The sequence below is a fragment of the Centrocercus urophasianus genome, unplaced genomic scaffold (assembly GCF_019232065.1).
Source record: "Centrocercus urophasianus isolate 14NV4802_14NV808 unplaced genomic scaffold, USGS_Curo_1.0 seq_15, whole genome shotgun sequence".
NCBI lineage: Eukaryota > Metazoa > Chordata > Aves > Galliformes > Phasianidae > Centrocercus > Centrocercus urophasianus.
In genome coordinates this window covers 33,905,259-33,923,774 of record NW_024884697.1, presented here as the reverse complement: position 1 = coordinate 33,923,774, position 18,516 = coordinate 33,905,259, and the positions used below count along the sequence as shown (strand labels likewise).

Here is an 18,516-nt window from a genome sequence, read left to right as displayed (position 1 = left end):
TTGGCACTTGTCCCTTAAAGAAAGTTACTGTAGCAATATACAATAAATAAAAAAAAAAATACAAATTGACTAAAAATGATGCTGGTGTAAACTCAAGTCTTGTATGTATCTCAACTTCTGAATATGCCTTAACTTACGATGCAGAAAAAAACATTTTGGAAGCTCAATACAGTCTCATAATTTATTTAATAAAGTAAAAGTGAAAGGAAAAGCTCACACTAAGATACAAAGATGTCCAAATAAAAGTTGGCTTTTCAGGCTTGCTTTGAGTTCTACGAACAAGCCTTATCCTCATTTTCACTGACTTCTGAAAGTACAAAGATCAAGTGGGAACAAGGAAAAAAAGCCAAAAACCACTACTACTAAGCACCAGAAGCAACAGGTAGGAAAAACAGGGCTGACAGTACTACAGTGCTAGGTTTCTGCTCTGTACCAAAAGGCACATCTTCCCTCCTTCACTCACTCCCCATGGATACAATGTAAGGAACACAGCTTCTCTTTCCCTGTACAAAGTAAGACAAAAAAAAAAAAAAAAAAAAAAAAAAAACCTTAATACAAAACCTGTTACTTGCAGAGACATCAGTTCTGCAAACTGTGCTCATAGGTGCTCAGCCTATAGCAGTAAGCACCCAGAGCTCTGATTCACTGATAGAAAGCAGCACACTGCTGGTCCTGGAAACAGAGCCACTCAAAGATGTTGAGAAATGATCTTACTGCTAAGAAGGCAGAAGGCTAACTTTGGACAAAGCATGTGTAGAGGTAAGAGCAGGTCCAGAGCAAAGTGACAGGACACATTGCAGGTTTTTCTCCTGTGAAGTTTCTCTTACCTCTCATTTTGCAGATCAGTCCCAACACACCTTTTCTATTGTGAGTTAGTAGGCTTACCAACAAACTCATTAAACATCACTGGTGACATGGAAAGCAACAGGATGTTTCTGCCCACTTGCTTTTCCTGGCACAGCACTCACCTTAAAGTGGGCACCAAAGCAGAATAAAAATGCAGAAATGGACATGTGCAAAAGTATGCTTTCTACAGTTTCAGAAAAAGGCATCCTTCACCTTGACTCAATTTCCAACAGATACTCAGCGAGGTATTTGCCACACTGCAAACAGATGCACATCTCCCTTCAACACCTTTAAATGAGTTTGTGATCCAGGACCTTGCTTTGTCTATGACATGTTCTGTGACCTCCAAAAATCAAATTTTCTGAGAAGGACCTAGAAGAGCAGTAGCTTCCTACACAAGGTTATGCTGGAGAAGAGCCCAGCAAACTACCTGAAAGATCTCTTTAGAAACTAGTTCCTGTCTCTTCCTGACAAAGCAGTTCTCTTTAATTCAACCGCCTTGCTGGAAATCAGAGATAATTGTTAGAGCCTAAGGCAAAGCTTGCAAGTTGTCTAGCAATGAATACTGAAAAAACGACTTTCCAGATTTATTGGAGCAGCGTCTGCCAACCAACTTCTCCACTTGTTCTCACAGTAACTCTGCAGCCAGTTCACAGGCTGGCAGGATCTCTTTATTTATTTGCTCGTTTCCCCATCATACATACACCTGCACTGGCTGGCCACTGTTTGCCAAGAAGCTCTTATGAATGGGGGTAAGGGGGGAAAGAAAAAGCAAAGCGCTTTACAGCAGCCATGATCATAAATTTTCTGTTCAGACATGACTGCATCAAAGCCACTGCTTTGCAGGTTGACATTTCATTCAGAAGGCTAACACCACAGAGGTAAAGTACACTGGATGTAGATCATTCTTCCCTAATATCTTTCCGGAAGAAGCTGGCACCTTGCATAACTGCTTGTCTTTCACTTCAAACTGAGAAGAACACACCACTTTCCTAAACAACCCATACCATCCAAGATCTTCATTTCTCTTTTATTCCCAAGATATTTTTCAAAAATCTCTCCACTTTAAGTTCTCAACTTCCTACACAAAATACCTTTCACAGGCTACGACTGGCAACACGGGCACTCCCAGGAGGGGTAGACAGGGAGAATAACTCTAAGAAAAGGTTTATTTCTCACCCTGTGGAATGGTGATCTGAGACAGCAGCTGCAAAAATGAAATCACATCAATAAGGAACAGTTTAAAGAACCTTCAACAGCATTTCAGGAGACACCCTCTGGATCTGAACATAATGGGACAGTCCTATGGGAAGGTCCTAAAAAAGGAAAGCTAAACAATGCCAGATCAAAAGTTAATAATGACATTACTTAGAGAGTGCCTGCCGTACTTTTCAGCACCTCAGTAACACCAAGTGTTTGCTTCCCAAACTGTGCCTCTTGGAACAAACGAAAGGCAGCACTCTCAAGTCTCCTGTCTGGACACAAACTAGAGATATGTTTATGAGAATATAATACTTTTAAATTCTGTATCTCCCTTACTTGCCACTCTGATCTTGAGGACAGGATCAGACCCTTCTACCACAGCTAGGGATATCATGGCCTGTTCCTTGCTCCATTAAATAAACTGCCACAGTGTGATGTGACTCAAAAGGAGGAGAGTTTGAACTGTTGAAAGAAGAATATACAACAAAGAAGTTCATTTGAGAACTATCTACTGAAATCAACAAGAAAGCAAAACATAGTAAAAGAACTGGAGTACACCCACACGTTTGTGTTATATACCATTTGTTTTGAGGGATACTGTAAAATGGTGGCCTGATTCTATGATGTGTACCTGATGGCATCATGTCAGTTTTGGAGAGCATCTTTAGCATTGCTCACAATTGCAAAAGAACGCAATTATAACTGCAGAATTTAAAAACTGGAAGTATTTCAGAAGACTCTAAGCTTCTCTTTAACAGGGGAAAGAAGGCAGGAGGGAGAGGGACCAAAAAACCTCACTGTCTTCAAATGTGTTACCTGTAACAAAGAGAAACTAGAGGCATTAGTACTCGAATGAAATCCAGTGAGGCTGATGCTTAACACAAGAAATTCCGTTTTTAAAAAGAACTGGCCCATCAAAAATCTTCAAAAACAGCTGGAACATTAAGCTCAAAGTTTCCACTGAAGCATAAAAGATCAGAATCTTTTTTAATTGGCATAATTACTAAATGCCATTTAGAATGGCTGCAGTGTATAAATAAATTTTAAAAAGCAACTTTTTGAAGTAAAAGTTTCCAATTAAATTCAATTAAACTACTCATACTCCTCTTTCAGAGTAAAGCATTCCTAAATTATGACCAGACATCCCAAGATAAAAGCATAAACAAACGGAATTGTTTCAGTAGTTTACTCCTTTAAAGTATATCATGATTAGCATGTGTCAGTAACATGGAGTATATGGGAGCAATATGCTTCTGCTGCATTAACATAGGCTCCTTTAACCACTTCCATATCAACCTCTTTTCAGACCATGAGACTTCTATCATTACATTTCTTACTGATCTAGATTTTAAAAAGTTTTTACAACAGAAGTTTGTGGTGGGTTTGTCAGTCTTAAGCACATCCCTACAGTCATAAATTCTACTGTAGCAGATCCTCCCGGAAGCCATGGTAAGGCACATGGAAGAGAGGGAGGTGAAACAGGATAACTAACATGGCTTCATTTAAGGGCAGGTTTTGACTGACCAATCTTGTTGCTTTTCATGATGGCACAACTGTGTCAGCAGACAAGGGAAGAGCCACTGATGGCACCCATGTGGACTTCAGTGAGGTCTCTGACATGGTCCTTCTTAACATCCTTCTCCCCAAACTGGAAAAATACCGGACTGTTTAATGGATGAAGAAATGTTTGGTGGTTGTGAAATTGTACCCAGAGAGTGGCGGCCAACAGCTCAATCTCTGGACGGAGATCAGTGACAAGTGGTGTTCCTCAGGGGTCAGTACTAGAACTGGGGCTCTTTAGTATCTTCATCAATGACGTTGACAGTGGGATCAAGTGCACTCTCAGAAAGCTTGCAGGTGACACCAAGCTGTGCGGTACAGCTGACATGCCCGAGGGACTGGATGCCCTTCCGAGAGACCTAGGCATGCTTGAGCAGTGGGCCCACGAGAACTTCATGAGGTTAAACAAATTCAAGTACAAGTCTTGTACATGGGTTGTGGCAACTCCTGCTATCAGTACAAGCTGGGGAACGTAACAACAGAGCATAACCCTGCTCAAACGGACATGGAAGTACAGAGGAACAGCAAGCTGAACAACGACAAGCCAACAACGTCAGCTGCAGCACAGAAAGCCAACCATACCCTAAGTAGCATCAAAAAAAAGCATGGTCAGCAGGTTGAGGGAGGCAATCCTGCCCCTCTCTACACGCCTGGAATACTGCGTTCAGATGTGCAGCCTTCAGTACTGGAGAGATGAGGACGTGTTAGAGTGAGTTCAGAGGAGGGCCACAAAAATGATCCAAGATATGGAACATCTCCCTTAAGAGGACAGGCTGAGAGAGCTGGGGCTGTTCAGCCTGGAGGAGAGAAGGTGCTGGGGAGACCAGGGAGCAGCCTGTCAGTATCTAAAGAGAGGCTGTAAGAAAGAAGGGATCAGACGCTTTACCATGGTCTGTAGTGATAGGACGAGGGGAAATGGTTTCAAAGTAACAGAAGGGAGATTTTAATCAGAAATAAGGAAGAAGTTTTTAAACAATAAGAGTGGTAAGGCACTGGAACCGACTGCCCAGAGAGGTGCTGGATGCCCTGTTTTCTTAGACACTCAAGGTCAGCCTGGGGGGCCTCTGAGCAGCCCGATCCAGCTGTAGGTGTCCCTACCCATCACAGGGGAGTTGAACTAGACCTTTACTAAGGCTCTCTTCCAACTCAAAGGATTCTATGATTTTAATAGCTCATTTAAAGAACACACACACACACACCATAAGGAGGAATCTAAATGCTTCTCAAGCTCTGTGATTCCTGTGTATGCTACATGGAACTTGATACGGACAGACAAAACTTCAACTGAAAAAAATGAAAAAGAAGAGAGATCAGGCAGCCTGATGTAGAAATGTGCTCAGACACAGAAGTCAGTGATACCTCATGTTTAAAGAAGATTTTTATAACCAAGGCTAGCATCTTAGGCTAACTTACTGCTGTTAGTGTCCTGACCCAGTGATGGCTTTTTCACAATAAATCTAAGAGATAAGCACATTTGAGTACACTGAATTGTTTACTGAGCAAAAATTACATGGTTCACAAACCTTCTCTTCCGCACGTTTTACACTTAATCTAATTAATGCTATTTCAATTCTCTAAACCCAAGCACAAAACTGTAACTTGAAAATATTTATAGCCAAAACTGGTAACGATTTATATATGTATGCATCTGCGGGTGGGGGGGGAAAAAACACAAATGAAGTGTCTGCAGAGTTTACAAAATTACAAAATTAACATTACACCTCATTATAAAGTTACACGTTAAAATTTTATTACACTTCTCAGCCAAAAGGATCTAAATATGTTTCATAAACTGCAGCCCATAGTCTCCCAAGACAAAGAAGGCTTAGGAGGAAAGATCCCAGAGGCGCTGTGCCTGAGGTGGGCGCAGCAGCAAACAAAGCCTAATTCGATGCAGGCCCTTTGCTGAGGAGGACAACAACCACAACACAGGCCTGACAGAGCGAGGAGAAGAAAGGAAGAATCCAGAACTGATCCGTTACAGGAAAATATTCCAACCACAGCCTAATTTGTAATCTCAACAAACACTACTCTCACAGTCACATAGAGGAAGAGCTCAGAAAACGCTAATCCCATAAGACTGCTGGTGACTACACGTTGGGGAGGACCTCGTTTATTTATTTAAGATGATTCAAAAGCTTCACCACTGTTAATAACTTACGCCGTAATGGCTATAGCAGTAGAAAATGTATTCAGGCTGCTGTGCCTGAGCACAAGTCCAACACTGCCCCTACCTATTTGTATAGGAAGATTTTAACCAAAGCTTTGGGTTATGGGCAGAAAATATGGCTACATGAGAAGAAAACAAAGCCCTCCACCTACAGCTAGAACATAAAAAGGAAAAGCAATTCAGTCCAGCAATTCACAATGTCAGAACAATATTGTGAAGTCCAACCTAGCGAGGATTATCGATTATTCGTTATCTGTGGTATATTTGCATAGCCAATTTGCTATATTTGTATTGCCACAAGTTCAGTCTGGAAGAGAGGAAAAGGGTTCAGCACCAGTTACACTGACTGCATAATGTGCGAAAGACATGATAGTAATACACACTGTTCAGTTATGCTTATTCACCCAGAGAGCAGATGCTCATTTCTGGCATGCATGTGTTTTCAAGGATACACATTAAGTTCTTCCTCCTTCTTCCTTCGTTGGTCTTGAAGATGCCTGGGTTCCTACACCTTCTATAGCCAACTAAAGTAAGAAGAGCGAAATTTCACCTGTAGCAAAGAAATACAGTGCTGGAGAATACATGGGACAAATCTGGATTTTAAATTTATATCAGAAGATTTATTGTCAAGTCTAGATATTAAATGCCTCACTTGTAAAACACAAAGAGGAACAGAAAATGAGTCATATATTACTTGAACATCTATCATGAAAGCAATGAAGATGTTTTTAATGCAAGTGAACACATCAAATAAAACTAAAATTCACCTCACCGGAGAACATTCACTCCTATTCTAACTAACACTTTAATTGCATCACTCCTTTCTCTCCTTACATAACTTCCTATGCCCTGACAATTCCAGTATCTTCACTCGCAACAGAAACAGAAAATAAACCTCCACAAAGGGCGGTGAGATTGCAGGTTGGATTGTTTTGTTTACCTTACCTACAAAAGTACAGCTCCCCACCCCTCTACTTTCCTGTCCATTTTCATAAGTGTCGGTAATTTTCCCACAGAACTGCAGGTCAAGCTTGCTCCTAAAATAAAAGCTTTCTTCTCAAGTGAAGATTCTTTCCAGAAAATGAAAAACACTGAAAGAGCAGAAACACTTTCAGAGCAAATAATTTGTTTTCGAAATCATATCACGTTTTGAAGTTAGGAATTCTGAAAACAACTCCATAAGTTGATGTTAGAGCAACACTTTTGAACCACAGATTTTCTAGAAGTTTTCTACAGCTCTTGCTGTATTTCATATTCAGAGAACTGCTCAGTACTTACATGCATATGAAACTTTTTTTTTTCCCCTGGGCCTTATTTAAATTGCCTTCAAATGCATTTCTTTGGAAGAAGATGCTATGACAACACAGAGATTTGGTTTTTACCTTTAAGAGCAGTTACGTTATGCAGGCAGCAATACTTATAAGCCACTGCTTGTAAGACCCCCATGTTGGTCCTTGCCCAACTACAGAAAGCATGGGCCTTACATATCCAAATACTTCCTTTAACCATCTCTCAGACTCAACTCAAACTCATTTTTTGAAGGCAGCTGAGACAGCCCGATCACTTCTGGATGTTTTTAAATTGGATCACATTCCATGCACCCTTTCTCCCTCAGCCAAGAACAGTTTAAAACCTGCTGGGACACTACAGCTGTTACAGGCCGTGCAGCAGCGCAAAGGAGGTCAGCTCCTTGTCCTGGTGTGCGCACCACAAGGGAGAGCTGCTCAAGGCTGGCCCAGCTGTAGACCCACCCTGCTCGCAAAAGGACACGGAGAGACATACAGAATTTCACAACTTCTCCCTTCCGTGACACCACCTAACCAGCACAGCTAAGGACACTTCATCCTAGGACTGAGAGAGGTGAATTCTCCAAAAAACCCTGTGTGCGCCATCGGGGACACAGCTAGGGTGCAGGCTAGGAGTAAAGTAAAAAGAGGAACTAAGAGGTCCGAACAGGAACAGAAAAAGAAACAGCAGTGAGAAGGCAGACGTGCGAGATGTGGTTGGCGGGCAGCCCCGGAGATGCAGCCACTACAGCATGTGTAGCTCCAGAGCTTGGAGCCGTACCCACCATTGCTGGATTTCCTCAGCCTCCTGGTGTACGGCCAAGTGACCAGGGATCACTGTCAAGATGTGCCTCTGTCTCCTTGTAATTAATGAGGCAGAGGGCTACAGAAAGAAAACAACGTGTCTGGCTAAGATGTTTAAATGTCACATATCACACTGATTTTAGGCCTGCCTCTTAAGACCTTTTTTTTCTTTTTTGAAGGTAACATTTGGAGAGCCACACAAAGATTTCCATAAGAGCTTTCTGCTTAAAGTAATTCAAGAGTCTACGCAGAAGCATTAACCTTTCACAACTGTGAATGAAAGGTGAGCTATTTCTGATAGGAAATTTAAGAAGCACCCCCAGCAAGCCAATATCTCAGTTCCCTTTCCAGGAAGGAAACATCAATCTGGAATTAGCTGCTGATTTTGGATCGTCTTGTCTGAAAAATGGTATTTAAAACCCTTAGTATCTACCCACTCAGTGAGTGAACACTGCATCTTGTCAAACAAATGAGGCCAAAGTCCCTTGGGAAAAAACAGCATTTGATCACAACACTGCAATAACACAGATGGAACCTGACTCTAGATGGGAAAGAAAACCTTCACTCCAGCAATTCTTAAAATCAGAGAGCCTTGAGTCTGCAACTTTGACATTCATTTGAGCAGGGCTTTATGTAAGGGCCGAAGGAGGGGTTTGTCTGTAACACTCATATAGTGCTCATATAAACAGTACACTACGCCCCTCCCAGTTTATGACCTTACAATGTAACAACACAGAGACTATGCATGAGGAAGAACAACAGAAGAATCCAAAACATTGCTTTTCAATCTCAAATTGCAGTTAAGAATGGTAGAAGTGATGAAGTGACGAAGAATAAAAAGGTAGAAGACGAAAAGAAAAACAACAACAAAAACCAACACAACAATCTCACAAGAAAACCACACAGAAGACTACAGAAGGCAGAAAAAGGACACAACTTCTGAGAACACAGGATACAAATAAAAGGGCAGCTGAAGTCTTTGGTGTTTACCTAAAATGCTCATCTTCATATACAAATTAAGCTCATAGCAGCATACGCACACACTAGCACTTGGAGCACCTTCATCACGCTTCAAGGAACACAGCTCTTCCTCTCTCAGTTCATACAGTAAACCAATTTAAAGCTCCTTGCACTAAGTGAAAAAAAATGCAAATCTTTAATAGTTACAGTTTCAAAGCACGTTTGAAGTTACAAAAAAAAAAAAAAGTAATTATTAAAAAATGAATACATAATGGATATATGAGCACTTCAGCAGTGTTATATAGATTTTTAACACTAACATGCCATGCATCAACCCCAAATCCAATTTAACTCCTCATAACACGGGGATAATTACAAAGTATCACTACGAGTCTCAAGGGAAATATTTACATTAGTCATTAAGTCTTCTGTATCACTGATTTTTTGCCAGTTTTATTTTGCAAGTTTTACAGTGGCCACAGAGGTCAGGTTTTGTTAGGTTTGCTAACAAAAGCAGGACGTGGATGGCATGCACTGAACAACAACTTGCCTTGGAATCCACAAGGAATCCATTTCACCAGCAGCCCTCAATCTCATTCCAGGACAGCATGGTTACCCTGACAGGAGAGGACTGTCACTTGTAAGAGAAAAACACCAAGTGGTTCTTCAGAGGAAGAAAAGCAAATAATAATCATGTGGGCATAACAGCAGTAAGCTGCACTCAGATAGAAGCAGCACAACACCAGAGGGATTTTTGCTTGGTTAAACAAGTCAAAACTTGATGTTTTCTGGCTTTGACACTACAAAGCATGAGGATAACTGGTTAGGCAAGACCCCCCATTCATTTTTTTCTGTTTCAGTTTTCGTGTTTAGCATTGACAACTGGATTAGGATAAAATGCTCTTAATGCGTACCGATTTCAGAAGCTTACTTTCCAAGTGAAATCTGTCACTCTCACAATTTTTCCCTTTGCAGTAAGAGATATTTTAATGTGTCACCACAATTATTAATGACTAAGAGTTTCCACAGAAAACACGTTCACAACCCAAATATCCACACTTGGTAAAGATGAAAACATACCCACACAATTTTATGAAGTGCTACAGCAAGTGCAATGATAGAGGAATGTCAGCTTATTCCTACTCTGCAGTAATCAATGAGAAGACCAGCCATTCATTCTGCAGGTTGTAATTCAAAAGGACAGCCACTGAAGAAAATTGATGTGTCATGGTTTCACCCAATTTAGAGAGGGAAGTGGGGGCACGATATCTTCCACAAACATCTAGAACTTCGATAGCAAGTTGTGTGAGGAGTGTAACATAAACACCTCCACCCGCACCCCAAAGCTCTTTCTAGAGCCCATAATAATAATAATAATAATAATAAAAAAAGGCAGAAACTTTGCTATCAATGAAGCAAAACTGAATAACAACTTGATGCCAGGCATCCTGCTCCTCACTCACACAGAGGCACAGACAGGCCCCACGAACAGGAGGCCTTCCTCCCCACCAAGTGTTGAGGGGATGGCATCCCCAGGCCTTCACAAAGGGAGGTGCGGAGTTCACTGGGCTTTTCCCTAACCCACAGGTGAGGACAAGGGGGTTCTCTAAAGATTCTCTGCCAATTGGAGAAGGCACAGGGCAACAGGCTGGGCGGCACACTGGCACATACTGCCTCTGCCCACTGAACAATCACAGTGTGATGTAGAAGTAAGACCTACCCACACAGAAATGCCCCGTCTATCCATCCAAATATACACACATGCTGTTTGGCCTCGGGAAGGACAAAGTTAATCCATACATCACCAAGGGTAACCTTCAGAGCGAAGCACGGGCCACTGGTGCAATAAATACCATGCATTACAATTATAACTATTCTATTTAATCTGTTCTGGTGACATCTGCGGTTTGCAAAGATGTCTGAGGGCTGACAGCACTTCCCAAGCCCCAAATCACTGATCTAGACACTGCTAGGAAATTAAGTTACTTTAATTGCTCAGATAAAGCAACCACCAAAAGCATCTACAATGCCCAATTTTTTCTTAAAATTGGGAGCTACTGAAGAAACTGAATGATTTCTTTCAGCCCCAGATCCTCTTCAATTTACTCATCTCTGAATCTCAGGAACCCTCAGGGAAGGAGAGGGACCTCATGACATGAAGCACTTGTGCTGGCTCTAGACAACGCTATAGAAAACTTTATAAATACAACATCAGAACAACTAAGAAATGCCTCTCTGTTTTGGTCTCATATTTTCAGATTCAACTTTTGATCCTCTACTCTGTAGTTCCAGCTGCGCTCTTAACATAAAAATACAGTACCTGCTTCAAGAAGTGGTGAAAAATGAGAATCAAGCTGCTCTGCTAAAGCTGTAATTCTTGACACATCCAATTCCTGTCCCATAAATTATTTACATATGACAAGTCTGTTCTGTACAGGTGCCACCCCCCGGTCAGCAAGATATGATGCATTCCATCATTTAATTTAACAACACATTATTTGTAACCTGAATTCAGTGCATAATTGAAAATGGAATAGTGGCACAAAAAGCATGACAGATGTCACATTAAAGAGAGCATAGCTAAGGCTACAGCAATAGGCATCAAGTATGTAACAGAATAATGCCATATCTAAGAGAATAATGCCATTTGATTATAAATGTCACCTGAAATACTAGAAAACCAAAACCCTGAGGTTTACTCCTGAGCATATTTTAAATGTGTCATCACAGCTGTGTTAATACAATTACTGTCTTTTCAATGTGTAGCATCCACACATTTTCATAACCATTGCAGTCCCACTGCAGAGACAGATTATGCGAGATGCCTCAAAAAGTGCAACTTGTGAAGTGCTTGCACCTGTGAGCAGGAATCCACCGTGCTTCTTTAAATTATAGAAAGAAATGTCTCAAGTACCACACAGCTCTTTCAAATTGGTGGTTCTCTCAGATATACCAAAATGATACTGCAGAACAGCAAATGGAGGGGACTAACTCATCCAACTGTGCAAACCAGGTTGTTGGTATTCCTGAAACACCAGGAAAAGTACTGTCTGGCCACAGTCACTGTCAGGGAAAATATTTCAGATGTAAATATCCATGCTGAAGAAAATCAGGTAGGATGCAATTGTACTTCACTCAGCGCCGGTGGGGATGAAGCCTCTAGGTGCTAACAATACAAGAGGTGTTACATAAGACTAGGTGCTTATTTTTAGAAGCACATTACAAAATTAAGTACTGCACTGGAATCTGTTGCTGAGCCACGGACAGTTACATCAATGCACACAAAGAACAACTGCTCAGCTGAAGCACGGGATGAGATTCCAATTGGAGTTCTCTCCTGCCAATCCCCCCAAAATATCCAACCAGCTGAGACTAAGCAAGTTCATTTGGATCCACCAAAAAACTGATCCTGCTGATCCTAAGCACAGACATTTTCTAGGAATGGCAGAACTAATAAAAACCGGTTTCCTGCAGCTTTCTTCTTCTGTTGCTTAATATTTCTCCCACACCACGATGACCCTCAACTTCCTTCCCTTTTTTCCCACATCTCTTCACAAGTCACTTTCTCACTCCCTCCTGCTCCAGGGAAGAGAGCAGTGGTGCAGACACTCTGCAAGTCTGCATGTACTCACAGCCTGCAGAATCTGTCCCACATCAGCTCTGAGCAGTTCTCTGAGAGGCTGCAATAATTCTGACACACTTCCTGTACCCGGTTACATTTTATGAGGCTTGAAGGACCACACTTTGAAATCTAATTCTTTCTGATGAAAGTTTCCATGCATGTAAGTTAAATGCTTAATTTCTGAGTTAAAAGTTAACTATGTGTACTTTACATACATACATATACTTTTCTACACACGCACTGCTGAGTGGGAGGGACAGACAAATGAAGCAATCCCACAAATCAGAGAGAAAATGAGAAAAGCTGAATCAAAACTTCTACAACGTTTGCCTTTTTTTAAAAAAAAAAAAAAAGCACAGTACTGCAGAATGAAGTCAGCATGCATTTCCCTACATCCAGCTTCGCTCTTCTTTGCTCACCAGCTCTCCTTATCAACAGTCCTCTCATTGTTACCTATTTAAAAAATAAAGTAAAATTACAGCTAACTTCATGGTCACGTATCACAGTGTTCTTCAAAACCATCCCACCTGAATACTGACTCCCTTATTTCTTGCAGGCAGTCGTGAAACAATCCATTAAGCACATCCTACTATCAACAGATTTTACTACCGCTGTTTCTTCGCTCATAGCCTACACTATTCCCCTCCAGGCTCTTTGCTAATGACATTAATAGCACGGCCTGCAGACGATGCTGCTTCATCTACTGAGCTTTAAAACACACCTCACAAAAAGGTTCTGCTTTATGAACCAGACACAGGTACACCCTGGCACATATGGGCCCAGCGTTGCTGCAGGCAGGACTGCACACACACTGATGGTGAGGCACAGTTGCAGGTGGCTCCTCACAGTGGCTCATTCCTGTTTGCCAAACAGACCCATAACCAGGCATCCCAGTTTGAGACTTACCAAGCTGTTGCTATAAAAACAAATTTATTTTAGTACTAGGAACTGACCCTAAAAAAAAAATTTTCTGACCCTAAAAAAATTTTCCCTCCAAGAAATTCTGAATACTTCTTATGTCCCCAGTGATGTCCCACAATACAAGTTCTTACATAAGAGCTTATGAATTCCCATGAATCAAAGCATACAAAACTCACTTCTTTACCTACCAAAGCACATCAGTCTGAAAGGGTCAAAAAGTTTCCCCCAGAATGTTAGCTCCATATCACAACAGCACAGGAATCCAAATGTGCTTCAAATTCTCACCATGAAATAAAACAAGATACTGACTTATTCTAGTGTATAATGCTGACCTTAATAAGTTTGATATTGAACTGGCTCACTTGAAGTGTGCAACCACATACATAAATCAACAAATTAAGATTGCAGTACAAAATACTGAAAGTATTTTCTGACGATGCTTTTGACACGTTGCAAAAAAATACATCACACAGCCAGGTATCAACAACAGTACTGGCATCACAAGAAAGTCAACAAATAATTCAGAAACCTAAAACATTTAATATTTTTTTTTTTTACTGCAAACAATCCTACAGGTGAGCACAACATTATACAAGACACTTCCAGCGTTCAGAATTGCTCATCACCTCTTCTGCCCTTCAAACACTGGAGCCATGCAGTTTTGACTTCTGTTTGAAAACCTTTCTGATTTGCTCTTCTCCGCTCTCCAAAGCATGGCATATGCTTTACAGAAGAGAAAAGACCCACTTCTATATACTCCTTAGCCTACGGGGTCATTACATAAGATAACCTGCTTCACAGCTCATTTTCTGCTTTAACATTTATATGCAACTTCCTCAGCACTTACATCACTACCCAATAGTGGAAGACATCGAGCACATCAGCGAGTCCCCTACACACCAAGGCAATGGAAGACAAGTTGGCATTCCCTTTTTTCCCCCCCATCTTTTTAATTCCCTGGCAACACTTCCTTTGCAAGAATGGTTCTCAAAATTAGAATGTGGAAAATGTATTAAAAATAGATACAAAGAATAATCAGTGCCTCAAACAAAGCGAAGTTCTAATAAGCTGAAGATGGAAAGATACCGTTTCACTGAAACTTGAAGGAAAAACCTCATACAGTCATATAGCTGTATGACAAATGCACAGTCCATCGATAAAAGCATGAGTTACTTTGCTCTAGGACAGGAATCTTCAGACAATCCTTAGAAAGAAAAGATAATGTATGATAATGCTATGTTATCATTGTCAGTGTTACCACGACAGCCTTAGAAAAACTTGTTTGCCAAGCAGTTGCCTACAAAACTTACCAGCAAGAGTTCATAGTTTGTAACTGTTGCAGTTGCTTTAATATAATTAGTCACACGATCTCTTTTTGGTGCCTAGAAACCTCTTGTTTTCAAGAGTCTTTAGATAGTAAGAAAAAATGTCACTAACATAAAATTCTGAAATGTGTAAGGATAAACAACACAACAGCCACCTATGGAATTTAGTATAGGACCATTTAGCGTTCACAAACATTACTTTAAGTACATACATTAACACTACTGCTGGCATCTAGCTCCACAGAACCCTTGAACCAACCAAGTGAAATGCAGGAAAGCATTATCCCAGTGCTCCAAACCAGAACTCAGCTAGAAATGGGTTCCATTACTTACCCCTCACACATCACCTTGGGGGTAACTCCGACACACGGCCAGCACTCCCTACCTCCACTGTTCAGCCCTCACCGCTCTGTCTGCTCAGTGGGAGTCACACCAAGCACCGGTTTCCGTTTCATCTCCCACAAACACAGCAGTGTTTATAGCAGTTTTCATTTTAAATAAACTATAGCTTTTTACAGGTCAGACTCCTACGTCCACCCATTGCTGATTTGAGACGCACAAAGAATTTGAAGGTAGAGCCTTGAATACGCTTTGAAAGTTACTGACTGCAACCAAAAAGAATTGTGAGATGGGGTACAGGATGATGCTGAAAATATTACCATGATGGAAAGCAGAAGGAAACTATGGCATTGATCAGAAATTCATCAATAAGTACAACTCTCGCAACACAGCTCACCACAAGAAGGATGTGTCTGAAAAAATTCTTGATTATGTCAAGTTTTAAACATATTACACTTTGTAAAGAGTGGTCAGATACCAGAGCAAGCCAAAAGGGAACAGTAACACCCACGTTCCTGTAGCACTGCTGATCACCAAGGTTACCTTAAGGCAAATTGAGGGAGGGCAGCACAGGGGGCCCAGAACCCTCCTGGGGCAGGGGGTCATCTCCATCCCAATTTGGGACTCAAAGTAGCTCAGCTCTGAGCTAACACCAATTACCACCATACCACATGCAACTTTCAGCATAACAGTATAAATGAGAGATACAACATAAATTAAAAGCAATCCGAAAAGTTCACAGTCTTCTGTTATTGCTGAAATAAAAGCGTAGCAGCTGTAATTCCTATACAGAAATCTCTTACCAATTAGCATGGAAACATACGTTTGGAACACAAACACCTCTGAGAACAAATTTCAATAAGGAAAACTCCAAACAACCCACTGCACAATAACTTCATTGGACACAACCCCTTCTACACTGTTACAATGTTCCATAAAAGTAGACTGAGTTGTCAACATCCCAGCCTCTGCCCTGAAAGCTCTGATGTAAGAGGTTAACTGTCAGCACACCAGCGGGTGCTTTTAAGTCAATGAGACTACCCACAAAGTTTCAGTTGTTAGTGTGTTTTTACAGGAACCCAGGGCAGGAGACCAGTGCAACACACAAACACAGAATGTAGGTGCTGAAGCACAACAGAAAACAAACTAAGAAAATGAAAAGAAAGACACTGAATCGTATTTGGGAAAGAACAAGCGAAACAGGTTGTTGGAATTGCTCTGATACATTGGGATGAACTTCAAGAAAAAAAGAAAAACAGGTCTCTGCTACATAGAAGAATGTTTACTTTTTTGTTTATTTTTAAATTTACTTACTTGCACCTCAAAAACCCAGATGAAGCAAAATCAATCCCACTTGACTTTCCTGCCTTTTGTCAAGAAGTACTGCCATTTGTGTATAATTTTTACTATTTATAACCATAATAAAAATAATTTCAAAACCATCATTTAGAGGGTAATCCTTTAAATTTGTGCCCAAAGCACTCCTTTGACGTAATGGTGTTGTGATTCTATAGAAGCTTTCTGCCTGTTTGTACCTAAGCTAATATTCAGAAATATATAACAAATATGGCAAGGATTCTGCCAAGAAGTTGAGAATTTTTCTATTTATATATGAACAAGGTTTTTGTTTGTTTTCTTATTAAGTACCTTTGAAATCTGTATTCAACCACATTATAGCTTTAAAGGAAGAGATAACCCCAAAGAAGTTAAGTAGCAGAACCTACCTGAGAACAAAGACTGGGAGCTTAGGTGCACTTCCTATGCACCCCATAACAAAGCAAGCAAGTCAACGTTTCCCTTAAGTTTCCAGATGAGTCAAAAAGGCAGGTGCAAACAACATCTATTTTAACTAAGAGTGTACTCTAAATTATGCTCACTTCTGGAGTCTTCAACAGCTCTGCTAGAAAATACTTTGTGCCTCCTCGCTATGGCACACAACTGGTTCAAAAGTACAGCGAGGTTACAAACCCCGCAATGGTCACAGCACAGCCTGGCCCTTGCACCAGTGCAGAAATACAAAAACCACACAACGGAGGCTCAAAATGCAATAAAGTTTCCAACTTCTGTCTAGCCAGAAATACATTTAGAAGGACAGCAAATACAGCAAAAATAGTCCATGAAAGCTACCACTGCCTGAGACGAACGCACAGCTTTAGGGCTGACGTGAAGACCAAGGCTTCCAGGTGCCATCATGCAGCCAAGGGACAACACCTTAATCATCCTATTCTTCCCAGTGAATACTAATTCTCTACAATTAGATTCTTTTAAAGAGGACTCAAATCACCTTTAATAAATTTCAATGGTTGGTGTTTTCTTGATAGCTCTTAACCAAGGGTTTTTGCTTTCACTGCTGGTGGAATCCACCCACAGATGGGTAATAGTATTAATGATGATTTTGAGAGTGGCGTTACCTTTCTGGAAGAAAAGCACAGAGCAGATTTACCTGCTAGCAAACTCTTATCAACAGCTTCCTGAAAGTGAAACAGAAACACACTTACAAGTTCAGGTGGGTCAGATCCTAGTACCAAATATTCAAATCCCTTCCTAAGATTAGAAGCAGTTAACACCTTGAAGTTCTTTATGCCAGCTGAATTCTCACCATCAGTTGGAGTGGGGCACTGAACACAGCCTTAAAGATTATGAAACTGGACCTTGCAAGTTATGTTCCACTAAAACACTATTTTAAGAGAACTCCAAGTACCCCAGTGCACACCTAACAACCCATACAGGTCCAAGTAGAGATGCCTTTGCAATGCAAACCTAAACAATTACTCTGCTGCAGGTCTTTACAAGTTTTAACAGCCTGAAACAAATCCAAGTTTCCAGAAAGGCGAGGATTCCTGCAGAGTGCTGCGACAGCAGTTTGAGCATCTCAACCTCCCTTCCCCAGGCCAAGGGGCTCTGACAGAGCCCCCAGCACCACAGGGTACAGTGTGCAGGGGAGCAGGCACACCACCTTCACCTGTGCGAGTTTCACGCATATGCACACACGTGAACATGAGTGAGACACAGACAGTTCTGATTATCTTCTAGGGATAACACTGTGCAAAGTTGGAAACAAGTTCTCTGCTAAAACAGCCTTATGGCTGCTCCATGCCTAACACCGCGTTTTCACCAGCTCACATTAGAGAACCTCCAAAACAAAGTTACCTCCAACTTCATTGAAGAAAACAAATTGCAAACAAAGAAACCACCACCAACAACAACACAGGAATTCCAACCTGCAGTACGTGCAAGCAAACCCCTGCTTCTGTCAGGGACACAGCTGCAGCCCCACAAATCACACCGCAGGCTCCCACCCCGACCCACCGCCCTGTGTCCCCCCAGGCCGGACCGATCACACCGTGCACGGAGGCAAATTCTTGCAGGGGATCGTTCCTTTTCAAGTTTGTTTTACCAACACGTCTGAGGGAATACCAGAACCTGTTTACACATCACCTTAACCGCCACCAGGAGGAGAGCGTAAAAGGCGCACACACG

General features: G+C 41.3%; 1 protein-coding gene across 1 annotated transcript in view; it reads right to left on the bottom strand.

The window, feature by feature from the left end:
* The window catches only part of CNOT2 (CCR4-NOT transcription complex subunit 2), a 92,183-nt gene that overhangs the window by 72,856 nt on the left and 811 nt on the right, over window positions 1–18,516 (bottom strand). The gene's annotated exons all lie outside the window — the stretch shown is intronic.